The following is a 22,376-nucleotide window of genomic DNA, read 5'->3' on the forward strand; positions in this document are numbered from 1 at the left end:
GTCCCTGTTCCCTCTATGTAAACTTATTCTAGTTACCCTGTTGGTAATAATAATTTTTAATATTTGCCAATACCTTCTTTTCTTCTTGGGATATAAATTGATTGAATTTGTTGTGTCCCTTAAAGAAAATATTTTTTTTCTCCTCCCCCCCATTCTCTTAATTACCTTATGTATGTTCTCTTCAGTTCTGGGTTTGGGCAGCAAACACTCTGTTTAAGTCTGGTTTTTTCTTGATGAATGTTTGGAAGTCCTCAATTTTATTGAATGACCATACTTTCCCCTGCAATAATATAGTTAGTCTTGCTGGATAGTTGATTCTTGGTTGTAGCCCCAGTTCTCTTGTGTTCCATGTCTTCCGTTCCTTCAATGTAGATGCAGCCAGATCCTGCATTATTCTAACTGTGGTTCCCTAATATCTGAATGACTTCTTTTTAGCAGCTTGTAATATTTTTTCCTTGGTCTGGTAGTTTTTGAATTTGGCTATAATATTCCTGGAAAGTGTCAGTTGTGGATTAAATGTAGGAGGTGATCTGTGGATCTTGTCAATTTCCACTTTTCCTTCTTGTTCAAGAATTTCTGGGCAATTTTCTCTGATAATTTCTTGTAAAATGCTATCTAAACTTTTTCTTTTATCATGATGTTCTGGTAAACCAATAATTCTTAAGTTATCTCTTCTAGCTCTGTTCTCCAGATCTTTGGTTGAATCAATGAGGTGTTTCATATTCTCCTCAAACTTTTCATGTTTTTTTATTTTGTTTAATATATTCTTGCTGCCTTGTGGAGTCATTTTCTTATAGTTGTTGAGTTCTGTTTTTTAAAGACTGAATTTCATCCCTGGCTTTTTGGTCATCCTTCTCTTTCTGGCCTGATTTTCTTTGTAGATCATCTTTTGCCTTCTTTGCTTCACTTTCAAGCTGGCCAATTCTGGCTTTTAATACTTTATTTTCTTGTTTTAGCTCATGTATTTCCTTTTTCAAATTGTCTTCAGCCTCTCTTGATTGTTTTTTGAGTTCCTGAAGTTCTTGAGTTAATTGAGTTTTAAATTCTTGAGTTAATTGAATTTTGAGATCTTCCAAAGCCTGTGTCCAGTTCACTGGAACTACCTCCTCTTCTTCTACTTCTGTTTCATTTGCTCTCTTTCCACTTCCTTGAAAGAAGCTGTCAATTGTCATTTCTTTTCTCTTTTTCTGTTGTTTGCTCATGTTTTTTCCCTTCCTTGTTCTGCTGATTTGAGCAGATGTATCTAATGATCTTTGATGAAAGATCTTCCCCCCAGGGGTAAATTACTTTCTCTGCCTTAGGAAGACTTCTTGTCTGTCCAATTGTTGGGATGAAATCTGTATGTATTGGATTAGTCTGCCCTGAGGCTACAACCTCAAAGCCTTTAGGGGAGGGAAAAAGAAACAAACAAACAAACAAAAAAAAAAAGGTGGGGTGACAAGAAGGAGTGGTTTTTTTGCTGAACTGAGCTCTCCAGCAGTGGGGTCCCCTTGTGCTATCCACTGTGTTTGATCTGGTTTTCTTTCCTCTTGAAACCCTGTGTTCTCTATCTTGGTATGAGGAAGCCAAGCTGTCTGCACTCTGGGGTTTGGCTCTCTCTAAGCCACCATCTTCTGGGTGTTTTTGCTGTGTTTCTCTGGTTTTAAGATTTGCTCCGACTACACTGCCATCTTTTTGGAACTCTCTCATCTGGACTTTTTATTTTGAACTCTCAACTATCACAGTGACAAAAAATTTATCAGTGACAAAATCTCTTAGGATATTTTTGTGATCAAGTTAGAAAGGTATGGATTAGGTGATGTAAGTTTTAAAATTAACATTCAATGCCTCCAAAGTATGATATTTATAAGGATTTTATTAAAAGCACAGGGAAAGAGCCCCAACTCACCCTTTACCTGCTGCCTCCTCTCCAAAAAAGCCTCATCACCATGCCCATAGCAACCATATCAAAACAGCCCGCGAAACCCACAACCAATAGGGAAAGGCTTAAGGAGTTATGGGTATGGTGAAAGGGAGTTTGGGTAATGTAGTTTAAAGTGGTACAAGGTCTTTTCAACTTTACATTCCCTCCCCTGTGATCCTTTGGGAGACAAGTCTCCCCAATGGATCATGAAAACATAATCAAATTAAAGTTTACAATAATTTGGAGATAAAAGGGAAATAAAAGGGAGAAAGAACAAAAACAATGTTCGGTGCATTGACAAAAGCCATTTAGGGGGCAGTCCCCTTTCTGGCATATATTGTCCATTCAAAATAAATACATTCAACCCCCCAAAGTTCAAATTCGCCAAGTCTCAAAATTCACTCTGGAACTTTTGGTGCAGTGTGTGGTCTCTGCATGCATCTTCATGGCATCCTACAGATTCTGGGAGGTAGTCTTCTGTTCTAAATTAGGGTCAAATTCAAGTCCAAATTTACAGAAATAGCATAGTTCCCCAGAGGAGAACAACTTTACCCCACTGAGGAAAATACAGGGATACACATGGGAATCACACAGGAATACATGGTCAAGGCATAAGGTATATGAATCAATTCTCAAAACATCAAAGAGTCCAAAGAAAAATAAAAAGAAAAAAGAAAAAAATAACCTTTGAGGAAAATATAGGATATTTAAAAAATGTGAAAGGAAAAAATTCTAGGAACAAGAAAAAGGAAAAAATTCACAAATCAAAGCAGGTTCCTGTAGCAATCCATGTCCCATAAGCTTTGCAACAACAATCACTCACTAACCCAATTTAGCAGCCTGGACTACAGTAAGTTGTCACATCATGAAAGAAATTGAAAAAGGAGACTAGATCTCGAGACAAATGGAAAATAGCATTTCCCAGCACAATACTTTTCTTCACTTTCAGAGATAATGGAGCCAGAACAATTCGATGTCGAGTATTTGATATCAAGTGAGGTACAAGGAAGTCCTACGTCTTAACATATGCTAAGTATCGCAACCTTGAGTCTCACACAGGACCAAGTCTTTGCATAGAATGTCATCAATCCCTGTAGGATTAGTTTGGTCTCTTTCCTTTATGTGCTCATTTGCACTTCATACGTCAAAACTCTGTGCTCCTTTGTGATCTGATTTTCCTTGGATTAGACATAGTCATCGAGCAAAAGTCTCATAATAATTAATAACTAGTGGCAGGTTTCTATAGTCCAAAACTTTTTGGGTATAAATTATTTGCTAGGCAAATGGACATCTTAGCTTATTTTTATTGCAAAAATCAAAACAGTCGAGAGTCTATTTAATGCTGGTGACGTGCTTCAAGTGTAAAAATTGAGAGAAAAGAAAAAAATTCAAATACTCTATTGCACATGTAGGAAGAAAAAACGAACAAAAAATGTGTAGTTTTACAACAATCACAGAGGTAAAGAATAGAGGTTAATTTTCAAGAAATAAGATTCATTCCCTCCTTAACTTGCCATGATGCACAGTGTGAGTGCAAATGAGGTAGATAAAGTGATGTGGGTGCAAATGAGGCATATAAAGCAATAATACATCCAAGAAAGTATAAAAGGAATGACAAAAGGCATAAAATGTTTTGAAAGGCACATCAGGTCAATATAGGTCACTAATACAGATATTTTGTTGTGAGGTAGTATATGTATCTTTCAAGTACAAAGATTAATCAAATAAAGTGCAAAAAAATAGTGCAAAATCCAGCAATAGAGCATTCTTATCACAATAGTCAAATACAATCAATAGTCAAATATAATAGGTGCAGGTAATAGTACCTAGTACAGAGATTTATTCATTATCAATAGATATGTTTCACATGACTGCAATGAATCCATGAGTCCCTTTCCCCAATTTTAATGGCTGTTGGTGTAGTTAATAGGACCTGGAATGATCCATCATAAGCAGGTTCAGTTGACCCAGTACGTTTGAAATTCTTTATGTACACACTATCACCTGGGTTCAAATCATGAAAGAATTATGGGTATGATGAAAGGGAGTTTGGATAATGTAGTTTAAAGGGGTACAAGGTGTTTTCAACTTTACAGTGAAGTAGATGAACTTCATTGAATAATCACAACTAAGTATTTGTTGAAATCAATCCAGAATTGTCTTGTAGAGTGATTTGTTGATTTTTCCACATGAAGCCACAGATTGCAAGTTTGTGAAATTTGTTTTATTATAAGGAGCTGAAAGAGATAGTTATTATGCTACATTGCAAACTCTGGATTCAGAAAATCCTCATAATTTAGAGCAATGAGCTAAATCTCAGGATCAAACTTAACAGTTAAATGTAAATTTCAATGATTGAATTAAAATGTAAATTTACAAATATAATACTGGAGTGGCACAGGTATAAAGTAGTACAAAAGAAAAACTGAAGTTTTAGGTGTCTACTTAAAACCAATTTGATTCAAGAGTGTACATGGCAGTACACAAAACAAATGGGTGATATTAAGAGATTTAAGAGAAGGGAGTCTCATTGTTCTTTCCTCTAGGATTAGCAAATTCTAGTCTCTGATTTTGAAGAAAGGCATTTATAAACTATTAGTTACATAGAAGAACATGGCCAAGATGTTGAGAGAAGGATGGGTTGCCATAGAGTACCAGAAGATTGTAAAGAAAATTTAACATGGAGAAGAAAAGATGATATTGTATGAAGATGGACTAGGATAAAAGTGATTGTCTTTGGTGGTTATATGATAACTATCTTCAAATATTCAAAAAATATTTGTGTAGAAAATATGGTTTTCTATGAATATTGACTTGTTTTGGAAATATTGTTAAGAAAATGTTTTCTTGTTATATTTATTCCCATGGATAAAAGATGCTGAGTATTCCAAGAATACTCAGCATCTTCTATCCATACAATGTGTGTGTATATATATACATATATACATACATATATATATATATTAGTTGTATTCTAGGGAGTTATTGTAAAAATAAGATGAATATATAAAAGGATAACTTTGTAAAATAATGTTTTTTTAAAGATTTATTAGTAGTCTCTATAAATTAAAGTCATGTGCTATGCTAGCTTAGTAAGTTTAAAAAATGCTCTGTTCCCTACTGCCACCATGGTGGATAGAAAGCAAAGAGGAAGTGAAATGCCAGCCCCTCGCTTTTATCCCTCTGTGTACATCGTCGCATAAATACAAGAAGTCAGTGGGCTCATGGGAAGTGTAGTTCAAGGACCCCAAAATTTCTAATAACACATTATCCATAAATTTCTCTTAGTCATTGATATCAAATCAATCATTAAGAATAGTAATAAACCATCTATTATCACCAAACATTCAAAATGCATACTATGTGACAGATATTGGATGACAATCTTAGGATATAAGTATTAAATTGAGGCAATTGCTGTCCCCAAGGAAATTACATAACAGATTGGAGTAATCAGTAATCAAGACATTCCTTTGTGTAAGACAGTATTAATTAGAAAACAATGCTTTGAAATTAACTTCATGATTTCATGTAGACATGGTTTTTGTTTTTAATTAATAAAATGGGAAAATAATGTTATTATTCCTGAAGGGATGTTTGAATTTTTCTTTGTCTTTTGAATTTCTCTGTTGAATAAAATCACCCAAAAATCAGAATGGTGAAAAAAAAGAATACATATAATACCCATATACATGTATGAGGAGGTTTCAAATTAATGATTTTAAGTGTAAGAAAAAAGTGTGTACCTGTGGTATTTCTTTGTAATTGTTTGCTAGGGTGATGCATCTGATATCACTCACAAAATCTGGCAAGAAAACTTTGACAAGGCACATTGTTCTTGAGAAAGGGAGAATCAGGATTTTGGCTTTAAGTGACTTAAATTAAAAAAGAAAAAAAAAGAATGGATCCAGATTCATTCATTATCTATCTATGAAAATTTTAAATTTGTTTTCAAATTACATTCAGATAGCATTAGTTAAAAATGCTTGCATAGAAAGTATTTTATGCATTATGCTTTGTTTATATTTAATAAAATATCATGGTCTAAATTTGCCATCTTGCCTGCAATTTTCAGCAAATGGACAACACATATGTCTGTACTGTAAGTAAATTTGATATTTTGTAGCAAAAATAAATTGTGTATATATATATATATATTTGAAATTTTAGCACATTTTTTATAATTGCATGTGCAAATTTTTGTATTTGAAGCACAAGTTATCTAAATTGAAAGAGTTTTTGATGATTAGATTAGTGTAGGTTTAGTATATCCATTTGTTCTAACTGTAACTGCCTGCCCAAAAAGCCTTAGACTACTGAAACTGCCATTGGTATTTAATTAATATGGGACTTGGCACATATGTCTGATTCGAAGGAATGGGATTAATAAAGGAGCACAGATTTCATCTATACAGTGCCAAAGAAGCACAGACACCTACACAGTACTAAAGCAGCACATACTTAACCTGACTGATGCCAAATGAGCACACAAATCAAATAAAGAAACTAATCCTACTAGGATTGCTGAGACTGCTATGCCAATAAAAAGGACTTGAACTAGTATGAGAATTAAGGTTGTGATGCTTAACATATGTTAAGACTTAGGACTCCTAGGAGTGTGGACTCCTTGTGAAAATTTATATCAAGTACCTAACAATTGGCTGTTCTAGCCCTGAGAAGAAATGATGAAAGAAGAAAAGAAGAAACAAATTAATATCAGACCAATAAATACAAATCTAGTCTTTTTTTTCTAACTTTCTTACTATGGAGGTTGACTATGGTCCTGGCTGCTAAGTGGGTAATTGTATGATGTCAGACTTGGATTACTTTGATTGGGCATTATTCAAAGACATAGTGTGATTTTCTTTTTTTCTTATTTAGAACATTTTTCATATAAAATTTAGAATTCAATGTTTAGAATTTTTCATCCACTAGTTATTTGGCATTTTTGTGCTAATTTTCCTGATGAATTTGACTGGCAGTGATTCATATGCCTCCTGCCTCAGCCCTCTGTGATTTCAATGTTTCATGTTTCTTTCTATCCTTCTCAGGGAGGAATGTTTTTTTTTCATATGGAGAGTTTAAGTTATTTTAGGAAAAGAGATTTACTACCTGCTGGAATCCAAATGGAGATGCCCATAGAGACTGTATGGAGACTGCACGTTGAACCAGGAGCCCAAGAAAGCAACTGGATGTTCAAAAATGTTTAACTTTGGGGGGTTTTAAATTCATTTGTCTGGTTTAAAATTCATTTGTTTTGCAAAAATGCATTTGTTTTGTTAAATTCACCTGTTTTGTTTAAATGCATTTGTTTTATGTATCTATATATTTCATTGTGAAAGAAGGGGACTGCCCCATGAATTTTTTTGGTAAAAGAAACGCCAAGTATTTTATTTCCTTATGTTGTAAAAATTATTACCATTCTCCCCTTGTATTGATGTATATACCCTTTACTTTATTGTAATTGTAAATTTATTTATGTTTTTTATGATCCATTGGGGAGACTGGTCTCCCAAAGGATCACAGTGGGGAATGTCTTGTTTAAATTATTCTAAGCCCTGAGAGATGTCGGCTCTCAGGACTTCCTGCTACAACTTCCCCTGACATCTCCCACTTCCTTTGTGGGAGGTGTCAGAGAAAGTATAAAAGAGAGAGTTTTGGTGCCTTTTGGGATCTCTCGAAGCTCTCTCTACCCCGGAGGCTGTCTTGACCTGGAGATTCTTGACCCCTGAGAAGTGCCTACTGAAGGAGACCTTTTTTCCCTACCTAACTTTTCCCCTTCCTAGCTAAATAAAAACCTAGCTATTCTACAACAAGTGCTACCTCATCTTTACTGAGCTACAAAGAGCTCAGGTCAATTTCCCCTACTGAGGCTCGGGGGTACTGACTGGGCTACCTTCCTTCCCTTCCTCTGGCTTTTCCTTCCTTTCCCTTCTTTCTCCTTTCCTATCTTCCTCCTATCACTCAACCTCACACTAGAAAGCAGTTCATTTTATTCAAAGTCTAGCACTCCTTCTACAATACTGACTCTCAGTACTTAGGAAACCGAGGAATACTGTAAATGCAGAATTTAAGAGTATGCTAATAACTTTCTTGAAAGAAGGAATTTAAAGTTAATTTTACTAAGTAAAATAAAATTATTTGTCAAAGGCAATATTGTTGGAGCTAAGACTTTACTCCAAATCTAAAAACTCTAAATATATTGTTATTTTTTATTACACTGCCTTACCTTTTTAATAGTCCTTTAAATAATTACTAAAGATATATAATAACATATTATATATTTATAATAAAGACAAAAAGGCACATAACACAATATTAATTTATATTATAGAAAGCTTAGAAGGTCTTTGAGGCATTTTTGCATATTAGTGTTAAACGTGCATCACCAACACTAACTGAAATTGGACAAAAATCTATTAAAAAGATAGAGACAGAGAGAGAAAGGGAGAGATGAAATCAGTTTCAGCTGCTTAACTGGATTTATATTTTTGTACTCTTATCTATTGTTATTTATCCTTTCCTTAAATTGAGGACTCCTTCATTTATCACAAAGTTCCAATGATTGAATTTCATATATATATATTTGTGAATGGCAAATACTTTCATTTTTAGCAGGTTGGGAATCTCAATGAACAGATTCTTGACTTTAAAAAAATAGAGTGGTATAGAAACTGGATAGAATTTGAATTAGAGAATTAAGGTTTCAAATGTTCATTTTGGTACTTAGTAACTGAGTACCTTTGAACAAGCCATGTCTTAGGAACTCAATTTCCTCTTCTGTAAAATGTGGAAGCCAGACAAGCTAAATTCCCTTTCAACTAGAAATCTATGATTGAAAGATCTTAATTAATAGGTGAAGCATTTTTATTCATTATGGTTATTGCTCAAATAAGAGAAGAGAAATCACATAGATTCCAACTTGTGAACACTTTAAACCACAATGTTAAATAATACATATTCATATTGATCATTCCCCAGTAAAATATTACATTTTAGACCTTTTTCTAAACCTTTTTTTAAATGCATTACTTTTTATTCTTTTTTAATTCTGGAGTATTCTGGACATAATTTAATTGTTTTTGATAATTTGTGTTCTTTCTATGTTTCTGAAACATGACTAAAATATCAATAATCACTTTAATCTTTTGGAAATGTTAAATTTATATTAGGTAGCCCTTGATCTTACTTGATCTCAGAATATCACCTTATGATTTTCTCTTTTTTTCTTTTAAGTGAAATACCTAAAATGACTGATTTCTTGCTATATTCTTTCTTCTGCAAATAGAGGTAAGTTTATCAAATATTATAGTGATAGTGAAAGGCATTCTCAAGCATTAAGAACCCATGAAATTAAGTGAGTTGCCTATAAGGATAAGCTATAAATATAATATATAAATATAATAATATAAAATATAATAAGCTATAAATATAAGCTATTTAGCTATGAATTAACTAAAACATAGGCTTCAACTTTTATTTCAGTACATTTTTCTTTATAATAGGTGTTTTTCTGGTTAGTTGGGATTGAGTTAATAGACTGTGGTATATTCTACACACCTACATCCACACTTGGAGTTGGTCTCATTTTCTGTCATTTATGGAAAAGTCAAAGTTATAAGCTGATTAAACAAGTGTTTTTCTAAAGTATTCAAAGACTAGATGATCAGAAGTCAATAAAAACTCCAGAAATGCCATATTTTGATTTTCAGGACCTGATGACACTAATGACAGCACTTATACATCTGGAAAGGAGTTGAAGAAATTGCTTAAAGAAAGAGAATACATGTTGAAGTTGAAGAAATTGAAGAAATTGCTTCAAGAAAGAGAATACATGTTTTTTGTACAAAAATTTTGTGCAAAAAATTTTGATGCAATATAATGTATAAGATGATGCTTAGGTAATTTTCTTCATTTATTAATTCATAATTTTTCCATATAGTTCAGAGAGTATAGCTACTTTTCTGTAATAGAAGAAATCTCTAAAAATAATATGTGACTATAGCGATAATAAAACATATATTTCCAAAATGGTTGCAAGTGTTATCCTGAATATTCCAGAGAAGATTAAAAATATTAAAAGTCTTTTCATTACTAAAGATTGAATAACTCAGATACCAGATAAGTAGATAAAATGAAAACTCTAAAATTGGCTTTAATTGGTGAGTAATCACTTTTTTGAAAGTATGCCATGTAATTAAGTCTATGATTATAAAAATAATTCCCTAGGCTAATGGTCTGGAATGAACACCACAATCAGAATACTATCTGGGAACAGAATTATTAAGGATGCTGTAATCTTTGTGATCGAATACAATTTGAGTTTATCAAAAGTGTACCAACTCAAATCTATTTATTTCCACTTTAAACCCTTGTTAATAGTAAAAAGTGGAAGATATTATTGGTCTTCAGTCTCATTTATAATGTTTCATTTATAAATGGAGAGTGGCTATAAAATATTATTACAATAATATATTCTAATTTATATATATACATATATATATATAATTACCTGTGATTATATATGTTTTCATCAATTAACTATGCCAACTGTTAGGACAAATATTAGCTACATCTCCAGGGCCTAATGAAGAAATAATTTTTTCAACTTATGTTTTACTTCAGATATTAATCAAGTACCAAGAAAATTCATAACTATATTAATAAAACTATAACTTTATGTATAGTGGTGAAGCTGAGGGAATGATGACCTAATTTTCACAGGATCATAGATTTAGAGTTATAAAGGACATCAAGTCCAATATACTCATTTTACATAGAATGAAACTGAGGCTGATAGCTTAAGTGATTTCCTAAAGTCACAGAAATAATAGATGCCCAAATAAATAATTTAAAGCACAATAATATTTAGAAAAGTCTCCTTCAAAAAAGAAACACTTTTCCTTCATAATATAAGAAATTATTGACTATAGGGACCCCTTCGTGTACAAAACTCTTTATTTTGAGAAAAAATGAAAATATTCTCCACCCCACTGTAGAAATTATATTCTTTTGGAGGAATAAATAATGTACATATCTCAAACCTTACAGATACTGTTGAACCAAATTTTTAGAAAGTCATCACACCTTTTCTTTCCCATTAAGGCACTGGGACTTGAGAGTCTTGAGTTCCCTTGTAGGTTTAAACTTATGATTCTCAGAAAGTTAGATCCTTTTCCTCTAGCCACATAATAAGAACATAAAATTGTGACTGTAAGAACATAAATATGGTTGAGTTTTTTCAAAATTTGATTATATTTAAGCTTCTAAAATTTAAAAAATGGATAGAGAAATCTATAAATGCACTATATTCATTCATACATACATACATACATACATACATACATACATACATACATACAACTATCTATGGATCCACATTTCCTGGTCCCTATGTTTTTAAATACATGGAAAAAATGAGGAAAGTTAGGAGAGAGAGAGCATTAACAATTAAGAAATATCAGGGCTATAATTATGATTTTCTAAGTTGTTTTACATACGTTTGTTGTATAAATTCCTTATTCTGTCTTTCTGATGTTTCTGAAAAGTGGAGATGAGGTGGCATGTGCATAGTGGAACCACCACATAATTTGAGTATATCCAACTACCCTTTCTTCCCTTTATTATGAATTCATTATTTTTAAAATGTACTTTTTGGAGTAAATGGTTTAAAGCTTTATATTACCAATTTTTTCATATTCACATATTCTTATGACACTAGATGATATAGTAATTAAAGTGCTGGGCCTGGACTCAGGATATGACTTCTGGAACTTACTAGCTGTGTGACCCTAGGAAAATCATTTAATCACTGTTGGCCTCAGTTTCCTCAACTTTAAAATTAGGATTATAATAGTACTTAACTTCTAAGTTTTGTGAGGATTAAAGTAGTACAGTTCTTGGCATATAGTAGATGATGAATAAATGCTGATCCCTTCCCTATAAATTTCTTATCTGTATAGATTTGAATTGTAATAGATTCTCTCCTAAATTTCCAAGAATTAAATTATTTCAAAGGGAAGCCTAAATGATATTTTTATATTCCTTTTTTTTAAACATTTATTAATATTCATTTTTGACCTGTTTACATGCTTCATACCCCTACAGTCCCCTTCACCCCCCACTCTACCCCCACCCATGGCCAACTCACATTTACACTGGTTGTAACTTGTGTCCTTGTTCAGGGCCTATTTCCATGTTGTTGTTAGTTGCATTGGTGTGGTCATTTCGAGTCTACATCCCAAATCATGTCCGCCTCAGCCCATGCATTCAAGCAATTGTTTATCTTTTATGTTTCCTCTCCTGCAGTCCTTCCTCTGAATGTGGGTAGCGTTCTTTACCATAAATCCCTCAGAGCTATCTTGTGTCATTGCATTGCTGCTGGTACAGAAGTCCATTACATTCAATTTTACCATAGTATATCAGTCTGTGTGTACAATGTTCTTCTTCCTCTGCTCCTTTCACTCTGCATCAGTTCCTGGAGGTCTTTACAGTTCACCTGGAACTCTTCCAGTTTATTATTGCTTTGAGCACAATAGTATTCCATCACCAGCATATACCACAATTTGCTCAGCCATTCCCCAATTGAAGGACATACCCTCCTTTTCCAGTTTTTTCCCAGCACAAAAAGCGCAGCTATAAATATTTTCATACAAGCCTCTTTATCTATTATCTCTTTAGGGTACAAACCCAACAATGGTATGGCTGGTTCAAAGGGGAGGCATTCTTTTATAGTCCTCTGAGCATATCTCCAAATTGCCAGCCAGAATGGTTGGATCAGTTCACAACTCCACCAGGAATGCATTAATGTCCCAGTTTTGCCACTTCCCTCCAACATTCATTACTCTCCCCTTCTTTCATTTTAGCCAATTTGCTAGGTGTGAGGTGATACCTCAGAGTTGTTTTAATTTGCATTTCTCTAATTATTAGAGATTTAGAACACTTTCTCATGTGCTTATTGATACTTTTGATTTCTTAATCTGAAAATTGCCTATTCATGTCTCTTGCCCACTTATCAATTGGGGAATGGCTTGATTTTTTATACAATTGGTTTAACTCCTTCTATATTTGAGTAATTAGACCCCTGTCAGAGTTTTTTGTTATAAAGATTTTTTGCCCAATTTGTTGCTTCCCTTCTGATCTTGGCTACATTGTTTTTGTTTGTACAAAAGCTTTTTAGCTTGATATAATCAAAACCATTTAATTTACATTTTGTAATTTTCTCTAACTCTTGCTTGGTTTTAAAGTCTTTCCTTTTCCAGAGATCTGATAGGTATACTATTTTGTATTCACTTAGCTTATTTATAGTTTCCCTCTTTATATTCAGGTCATTCACCCATTCTGAATTTATCTTGGAGTAGGGTATGACATGTTGATCTAGACCTAATCTCTCCCATATTGTTTTCCAAATTTCCCAGCAGTTTTTGTCAAATAGTGGATTCATGTCCCAAAAGTTGGGCTCTTTGGGTTTATCATACACTGTCTTGCTGATGTCATTAACCCCAAGTCTATTCCACTGATCCATCCCTCTCTCTCTTAGCCAGTACCATATTGCTTTGATGACTGCTGCTTTATAGTACAATTTAATATCTGGTACTGCTAGGCCCTCTTCCTTCACATTTTTTTTCATTATTTCCCTTGATATTCTTGATCTTTTGTTATTCCAAATGAAGTTTGTTATAGTTTTTCCTAATTGATTAAAGAAGTTTTTTGGTAATTCGATAGGTATGGTGCTAAATAGGTAAATTAATTTGTGTAGAATGGTCATTTTTATGATGTTAGCTCGTCCTACCCATGAACAATTAACGGCTTTCCAATTGTTGATATCCAGTTTTATTTGTTGGGAAAGTGTTTTGTAGTTGTTTTCGTATAACTGCTGTGTTTGTTTTGGTAGATAGATTCCCAAGTATTTTATATTGTCTAGGGTGATTTTAAATGGTGTTTCTCTTTCTACCTCTTGCTGCTCTAATGTGTTGGAAATATATAGAAATGCTGATAATTTATGTACATTTATTTCTTATCCTGCAACTTTGCTAAAGTTGTTGATTATTTCTACTAGTTTCTTAGTTGATTCTCTAGGATTTTTTAAGTATACCATTATATCATCTTCAAAGAGTGATAGCTTAGTCTCCTCCTTGCCTATTTTGATACCTTCAATTTCTTTTTCTTCTCTAATTGCTATTGCTAGTGTTTCTAGGATCATGTTGAATAAGAGAGGTGATAATGGGCATCCTTCTTTCACTCCTGATCTTATTGGGAAGGCTTCTAATTTATCCCCATTGCATATAATGCTTGTTGATGGTTTTAGGTATATGCTGTTTATTATTTTTAGGAAGGGACCTACTATTCCTATAATTTTCAATATTTTCAATATGAATGGATTCTGTATTTTGTAAAAGGCCTTTTCAGCATCTATTGAGATAATCATGTGATTTTTGTTTGTTAGACTGTTGATATGGTCAATTATGTGGATGGTTTTCCTAATGATGAACCAACCTTGCATTCCTGGTATGAATCCCACCTGATCATGGTGGATGATCTTCTTAATTACTTGCTGGAGTCTCTTTGCTAGTATTCTATTTAAGATTTTTGCATCTATGTTCATTAGGGAGATTGGTCTATAGTTTTCTTTCTCTGTTTTTGGTCTACCTGGCTTTGGGATCAGTACCATATTTGTGTCATAAAAGGAATTTGGTAGGACTCCTTCTTTGCTTATCATATCAAATAATTTGTATAGTATTGGGATTATGTGTTCTTTGAATGTCTGATAGAATTCACTTGTGAGTCCATCAGGTCCTGGTGATTTTTTCTTAGGGAGTTCTTTGATGGCTTGTTCAATTTCTATTTCTGATATGGGATTATTTAGATATTCTATTTCTTCTGCTGTTAATCTAGGCAATTTATATTTTTGTAAATATTCATCCATATCTCCTAAATTGTTATATTTGTTGCCATATAATTGGGCTAAAAAGTTCTTAATGATTGCTTTAATTTCCCGTTCCTTACAAGTCAGGTCTCCCTTTTCATCTTTAATACTGTCAATTTGGTTTTCTTCTTTCCTTTTTCTTATTAGATTGACCAGTACTTTGTATATTTTATCTGTTTTTTCAAAATACCAGCTTCTAGTCTTATTTATTAATTCAATAGTTCTTTTACTTTTGATTTTATTCATTTCTCCCTTAATTTTTAGTATTTTTAATTTAGTTTTCATCTAGGGGGTTTTAATTGGCTCACTTTCTAATTTTTGAGTTGCATTCCCAATTCATTAATCTCTGCCCCTCCTTAATTTGTTAATATATGCACTCAAGGATATAAATTTCCCCCTTAGTACTGCCTTGGCTTCATCCCACAGAGTTTGTTAGGATGTCTTATCATTGTCATTCTCTTCAATGAAATTGTTGATTGTTTCTATGATTTCTTCTTTGACTAGCTGGTTTTGGAGAATCATATTATTTAATTTCCAATTAGTTTTTGATTTGCCTGTCCAGGTGCCCTTACTAATTATTATTTTTATTGCATTATGATCTGAGAAGGTTACATTTATTATATCTGCTCTTTTGCATTTGTTTACAATGATTCTATGCCATATTACTTGATGAATCTTTGTGAATGTACCATGTGCAGCTGAAAAGAAGGTGTATTCCTTTTTGTCCCTATTTATTTTTCTCCACATATCAATTAAATCTAATTTTTCTAGGACTTCATTCACGTCCCTTACCTCTTTCATATTTATTTTTCGGTTTGATTTATCTAGATCTGAAAGAGGAATATTTAAATCTCCCTCTATTATGGTGTTTTCTCTATTTCCTTCTTTAGCTCTGCCAGTTTCTCCTTTATGAATGTGGATGCTATGCCACTTGGTGCATACATATTGAGCAGTGTTATTTCCTCATTGTTTATACTGCCTTTAATCAGGATGTAATGACCTTCCTGTCTTTTTTATTCATATCTATTTTTACTTTGGCTTTGTCAGAAATCATAATAGCCACTCCTGCCTTGTTTTTCCCATTTGATGCCCAAAAGATTTTGCTCAAGCCCTTAAGGTTAAGCTTGTGTATGTCCACCCACCTCATATGTGTTTCTTGTAAACAACATATGGTAGGATTTTGGTTTCTGATCCACTCTGCTATTTGCTTCCATTTTATGAGCGAGTTCATCCCATTCACATTCAGAGTTACAATTATCACTTGTGCGTTCACTGACATTTTTGTATCCTCCCCTACACCCACCCCTTCTACTTATACTATTTTCTTTTAAACCAGTGGTTTGCTTTAAGCCAGTATCCCTCATTCCCTCTCTTGATTGACTTCCCTTTCTTCCTCTTCCCTTGTTATTCCCCTCTTTTTGTTTTTTAAAGGCCTAATGAATTCCTTCCCACTTCTTCTCCCCTCCCTTTTTTGACCTCCCCACTCCCCTGCTCCCTTTGGTTTATCCCTTCTGACTTTCTCAGTAGGGTTAGATAGAGTTTTTTATCCCAATGGATAATAAAGCTACTCTTCCCTCTCTGGGTTGATTACACTTAGAGTAAGGTTTAATTATTACCTCTTAATGCTCTCTTCCTCTCCTTCTTATGATAGTATTTATCCTCTCCCCTTCCCTTGTCCTCTTTGTGTGTAATAGAATATCCTATTTTTCTTATTTACTCAGATTTTTCTTGGTGTCCCNATTTTATCTGTTTTTTCAAAATACCAGCTTCTAGTCTTATTTATTAATTCAATAGTTCTTTTACTTTTGATTTTATTCATTTCTCCCTTAATTTTTAGTATTTTTAATTTAGTTTTCATCTAGGGGGTTTTAATTGGCTCACTTTCTAATTTTTGAGTTGCATTCCCAATTCATTAATCTCTGCCCCTCCTTAATTTGTTAATATATGCACTCAAGGATATAAATTTCCCCCTTAGTACTGCCTTGGCTTCATCCCACAGAGTTTGTTAGGATGTCTTATCATTGTCATTCTCTTCAATGAAATTGTTGATTGTTTCTATGATTTCTTCTTTGACTAGCTGGTTTTGGAGAATCATATTATTTAATTTCCAATTAGTTTTTGATTTGCCTGTCCAGGTGCCCTTACTAATTATTATTTTTATTGCATTATGATCTGAGAAGGTTACATTTATTATATCTGCTCTTTTGCATTTGTTTACAATGATTCTATGCCATATTACTTGATGAATCTTTGTGAATGTACCATGTGCAGCTGAAAAGAGGGTGTATTCCTTTTTGTCCCTATTTATTTTTCTCCACATATCAATTAAATCTAATTTTTCTAGGACTTCATTCACGTCCCTTACCTCTTTCATATTTATTTTTCGGTTTGATTTATCTAGATCTGAAAGAGGAATATTTAAATCTCCCTCTATTATGGTGTTTTCTCTATTTCCTTCTTTAGCTCTGCCAGTTTCTCCTTTATGAATGTGGATGCTATGCCACTTGGTGCATACATATTGAGCAGTGTTATTTCCTCATTGTTTATACTGCCTTTAATCAGGATGTAATGACCTTCCTGTCTTTTTTATTCATATCTATTTTTACTTTGGCTTTGTCAGAAATCATAATAGCCACTCCTGCCTTGTTTTTCCCATTTGATGCCCAAAAGATTTTGCTCAAGCCCTTAAGGTTAAGCTTGTGTATGTCCACCCACCTCATATGTGTTTCTTGTAAACAACATATGGTAGGATTTTGGTTTCTGATCCACTCGGCTATTTGCTTCCATTTTATGAGCGAGTTCATCCCATTCACATTCAGAGTTACAATTATCACTTGTGCGTTCACTGACATTTTTGTATCCTCCCCTACACCCACCCCTTCTACTTATACTATTTTCTTTTAAACCAGTGGTTTGCTTTAAGCCAGTATCCTTCATTCCCTCTCTTGATTGACTTCCCTTTCTTCCTCTTCCCTTGTTATTCCCCTCTTTTTGTTTTTTAAAGGCCTAATGAATTCCTTCCCACTTCTTCTCCCCTCCCTTTTTTGACCTCCCCACTCCCCTGCTCCCTTTGGTTTATCCCTTCTGACTTTCTCAGTAGGGTTAGATAGAGTTTTTTATCCCAATGGATAATAAAGCTACTCTTCCCTCTCTGGGTTGATTACACTTAGAGTAAGGTTTAATTATTACCTCTTAATGCTCTCTTCCTCTCCTTCTTATGATAGTATTTATCCTCTCCCCTTCCCTTGTCCTCTTTGTGTGTAATAGAATATCCTATTTTTCTTATTTACTCAGATTTTTCTTGGTGTCCCCTACTATTCCACCCCCCCCTTTCCCACCCCACATGTCATCTTAGACCATTTAAATACCCTGTCCTCTCCCTATGAATTATTCTTCTGGTTGCTATAATAGTGAATATTATAATAGTGAATAGAGTTCACTATAGAGAATTATACATAGCATTTCTCCACCTAGTAATACAGATAATTAGATCTTATTTAAGCCCTTAAAGAGTCAAGTTTAAAAGATTATGAGTTTTCTTTCTTTTCCCTCTGTTTCTTATTTACCTTTTCGTGTTTCTCTTGATTTTTGTGGTTGGGTATCAATCTTTCCATTTAGTCCTTGTCTCTTTTGTACAAATACCTGGAATTCTTCAATTTTGTTGAATGCCCATACTTTCCCCTGGAAGTATATAGTCAGTTTCGATGGGTAGTTGATCCGTGGCTGAAGGCCCTGCTCTCTTGCCTTTCTGAATATCGTATTCCAAGCCTTGCGGTTTTTTTAGCTTGGAGGCTGCCAGATCCTGTGTGATCCTTATTGGTGCTCCTTGATATTTGAATTGTCTCTTTCTGGCTTCTTGTAAAATTTTTTCTTTTAATTGAAAGCTCTTCAATTTTGTTATTATATTCCTGGGTGTTGACTTTTCAGTGTAGAGGGTGATCTATGGATCCTTTCAATGTCTATATTACCCTCTTGTTATAGAACTTCAGGGCAATTTTGCTGAATAATTTCTTTAAGTATGGAGTCCAAGTTTCTATTAATTTCTGCCTTTTCTGGAAGACCAATGATTCTCAAATTGTCTCTTCTAGACCGGTTTTCTTGGTCTGTCACTTTCTCATTGAGGTATTTCATGTTTCCTTCTTTTTATCAGTCTTTTGACTTTGTTTTATTTGTTCTTGTTGTCTTGAGAAGTCATTGGCTTCTAATTGTTCATTTCTAGCCTTTAAGGACTGGTTTTTGGCTATAATCTTTTGGTTTTCTGCTATAATCTTTTGGTTTTCTTTTTCATTCTGGTCATTTCTGGTCTTCAGTTGACTTGCTTCACTTTCCAATTGCGAAATTCTGCCTTTTAAACTGTTATTTTCTTGACAGATTTCTTCCATCTTACTCAACATCTCATTTTTGAACTCTTCAATAGCTTGTGACCAGCTTTCATTTTTTGGGGGAGGTTTGGTTATTTGTTTGTCCTCCTCTGTTGTCTGGATTTTCTCTGTGTAAAAGTTGTGGAGTGTTTCAGAGTTTTTCTTGGTAATCTTTTTCTTCTGGGCTTCCCTATGGCTTGCCATTATTAGCCCCACCCCTTTTCAGCTTTGTCTTCACACTCAGGGTCTGCCTGCGCTTTTTAAGCTTCAGATGGCTCTGGTCTTCTTGTCCTCGGGGTCATGCCTCCTGGTAGTCCCCGGTCTGCCCCTCTGCCCAAGGCTCCTTCAGCAGTCTCAGGGGCTGCTTCCACAGCACCTTCCTGTGTGCACCAGGTCTTCACTCGATGTCCTAGCCTTTGCTTTAAATGTTTATTTACGCCTAGGGCACTGCCTTCACTGGCGCATACACTTTATTCGCACCCGGGGCAGAGCCTTCACCCCCATATCTGCTTGGGAAAATCTGTGCGTCCCCCCAGCCACTTGGGGTCCCATGTCTGGCAGCTCACAGGTACAAGCCCTGGGGCTGCTAGTGATTTACTGGTTGCCCTAATACTGTTTTCACTCTTGTGTGTTGGCCTTGGCACTGTGAGTGGTGGGGTTGGGGTGGAGGGGCTTCTTCCTCTCACATTTTGGTGAGAGCTGTTTCACCCCTTTATAGCGTGGAAATGCCCTGATTCTGCGTACCTTCATTGCTGCACCCTGTTGTGGGGTTCCTTCGTTCGTCTGGGTTCGTTTTTATGTCCCCTTGAGGAGTCCTGTATGCTTTGGTTAGGAGAGATTGAGCAGCTGCTCCTTACTCTGCTGCCATCTTAATCGGAAGTCCTCCAATTTCTATTTTTATATTCTTAAGACTTGTGTAAAATCAATATTAAAAAAGTATAATGTTTCATTTACTTTGGGAAGAGATCTATTCAAAGAGTATGATTTAATTAATCATTATGAACATGGTGTTTTAATTTGGGTCTACACTGTGAAAAATATTTTTAGTCACATGTCATACTTAAGTTCTTTTTTATTTAGCTTTCAAATAAATATTTTGTTGGTGCATTTTTTTTACCATAACTCCTCTTAGTATCTCTCTCCCTTACTATTTAAGCTCTAACTAAAAAGATCACAAAAACTACTTTGAAACATTTAATGATAATATAAGGTATTTATTTTATTTCATGAAAACAATCAAAATTTAAAAGCATTTTTCCATTTTGGGGGCAAAATAAGTTTTTTTAATGTAAAAAGTAGGCCTCCTAAATTTTTATGTAATTATTTTTAAATATGTATTAATTCATCAAAATTTAAGTTGTTATATGTAATTATGTTTTAGTAAGCAATCCAGAGCTTACTTACATAATATAAAGTATTTAAGATTATAAGTATATAAATTACTTATAGAATCAATATCACAAGCATAATATTATTAAATAGTAACTATCATTTATTAAAATTCCTCTATGCTAAAGTCCTTTATTCTACTCAGGAATGACTTTTTAAGATATGGTTGCAAATTTGGTTTTGTGTAAATTGACACTAACTCTAGTTTATTGACTGTGGTATTGGGGATAGGATATTTATCCAGTTATCTTCTCTTTGTCCTTTGATTCAAGAGTTCTTACTCTTTTTGTATATTTCAAATCTGAGAAGCCTATGCAATCCTCCGAATAATATGATTTTTAAAAATTCATAATTGAATAAAATGCTAAATTTCTGTTGGAGGTAAATGAAAATAAAGATGAATTTACCCATCCAATTTCTTGGACACTGACTGCTATCTATTGATATTGCTCTTCGAAGACCATGTACCCTGGGTCAGTAGCCTTTGTTTAAGTATTCAGCCTCACTTCTCATCTACCCTTTGAAAAAATCTCTAAAATACTGTTAAGTTAAGTAAAGAAGTGCATTATCTTTTATTTATGATCTAACCTCTTTTAGGGTGAGAAAGAGGAAGAAAAGAAAAATAATCAACTAATATTAACAAGGCAAGAAAACAAAAAGCAAGAAGAGAAAGAGAAAGGACAAAGGGATAAACATCTCATTTTTATTACTTAATAAATGTGCTTTCTTGAACAACATGCTTTTGCTGTCCATTTTTTAGCCTTCTGTGCAGGAAGCATCCCAATAAAACTAGAGACTGCCAGTCCTTTTACCTTTCAATTATCTCTGACAAAGCATCAGAAAGGCAATTGCTATCTTAGCTTAGTATCTATGAGGCAGTAAATGTAAAGTAAATGAGAATGCCTTACTGACACTTAAAAGATAGAATGAAGATATGAGGTGAGAGGAACACAGGAGGTAAAAAAGTAGAGACTGTCTATGAGCTAACTTGGAATGGAAAACCGAAAATCATTTGAGTAGACTAAGAAAAGAGTATTGCCAAAGTGTAATGGATGAATCAATGGGCCTAGTGTAAAATTTAGAAACTTTTTAAAAGGAGGCAAAAGACTGGCTCCATAGAAAGCAAGTCATTCAGGCAGGAAGTCCTGGGTTCAAATCTGGTATAAAACATTTTTTAACTGTCTGACCCTGCGCAAATCACTTAACTCCCACTGCCTAACCTTTATCACCCTTTTGCCTTAGAACCAACACACAGTGTTGATTCTAAGATGGGAGGTAAGGGTTAAAAAAAGAAAAAAGATTTAAAAATTACATAAAATTAAAAATAAATTAAATGAGTTAAAGATTAATGCCATGGATATAGGGAAGAACTGTATATTCCAAAGCTCCAGGGTAAACCTTATATGGTTCATCAGGTTAAAGGCTAGTGTCACTCCTTAGAAGATATATACATTAGAAAGTATGATAGAATCTTGCTAAAAAAAAGTATGATCACCCCGGGGCTATAATTAAGAGCACTGTTTAGTGAACAATTAACACTGAAATGGTCATAAGGCATAAAACACTACTGTTGGGTATTTGCCTATTCTCTTGGATTCAAATTTAGGGTACTCTAGTGAGTCAGAGATACTGGAAAATTCCAGGGAAGATAGTGTTCACTTGTGTTTGTGTACATGTGAACATTGTGTTTGTGGGGGGGGGGGGTAAAAGAGAGAAGGAGAGAGAGAGAGTCAGAGGGAGAGAGAGAAGAGACAGAGAGACAGAGAGACAGAGACAGAGACAGAGACAGACAGAGACA

The sequence above is a fragment of the Gracilinanus agilis genome, chromosome 3 (assembly GCF_016433145.1).
Source record: "Gracilinanus agilis isolate LMUSP501 chromosome 3, AgileGrace, whole genome shotgun sequence".
NCBI classification, from domain to species: Eukaryota; Metazoa; Chordata; class Mammalia; order Didelphimorphia; family Didelphidae; genus Gracilinanus; species Gracilinanus agilis.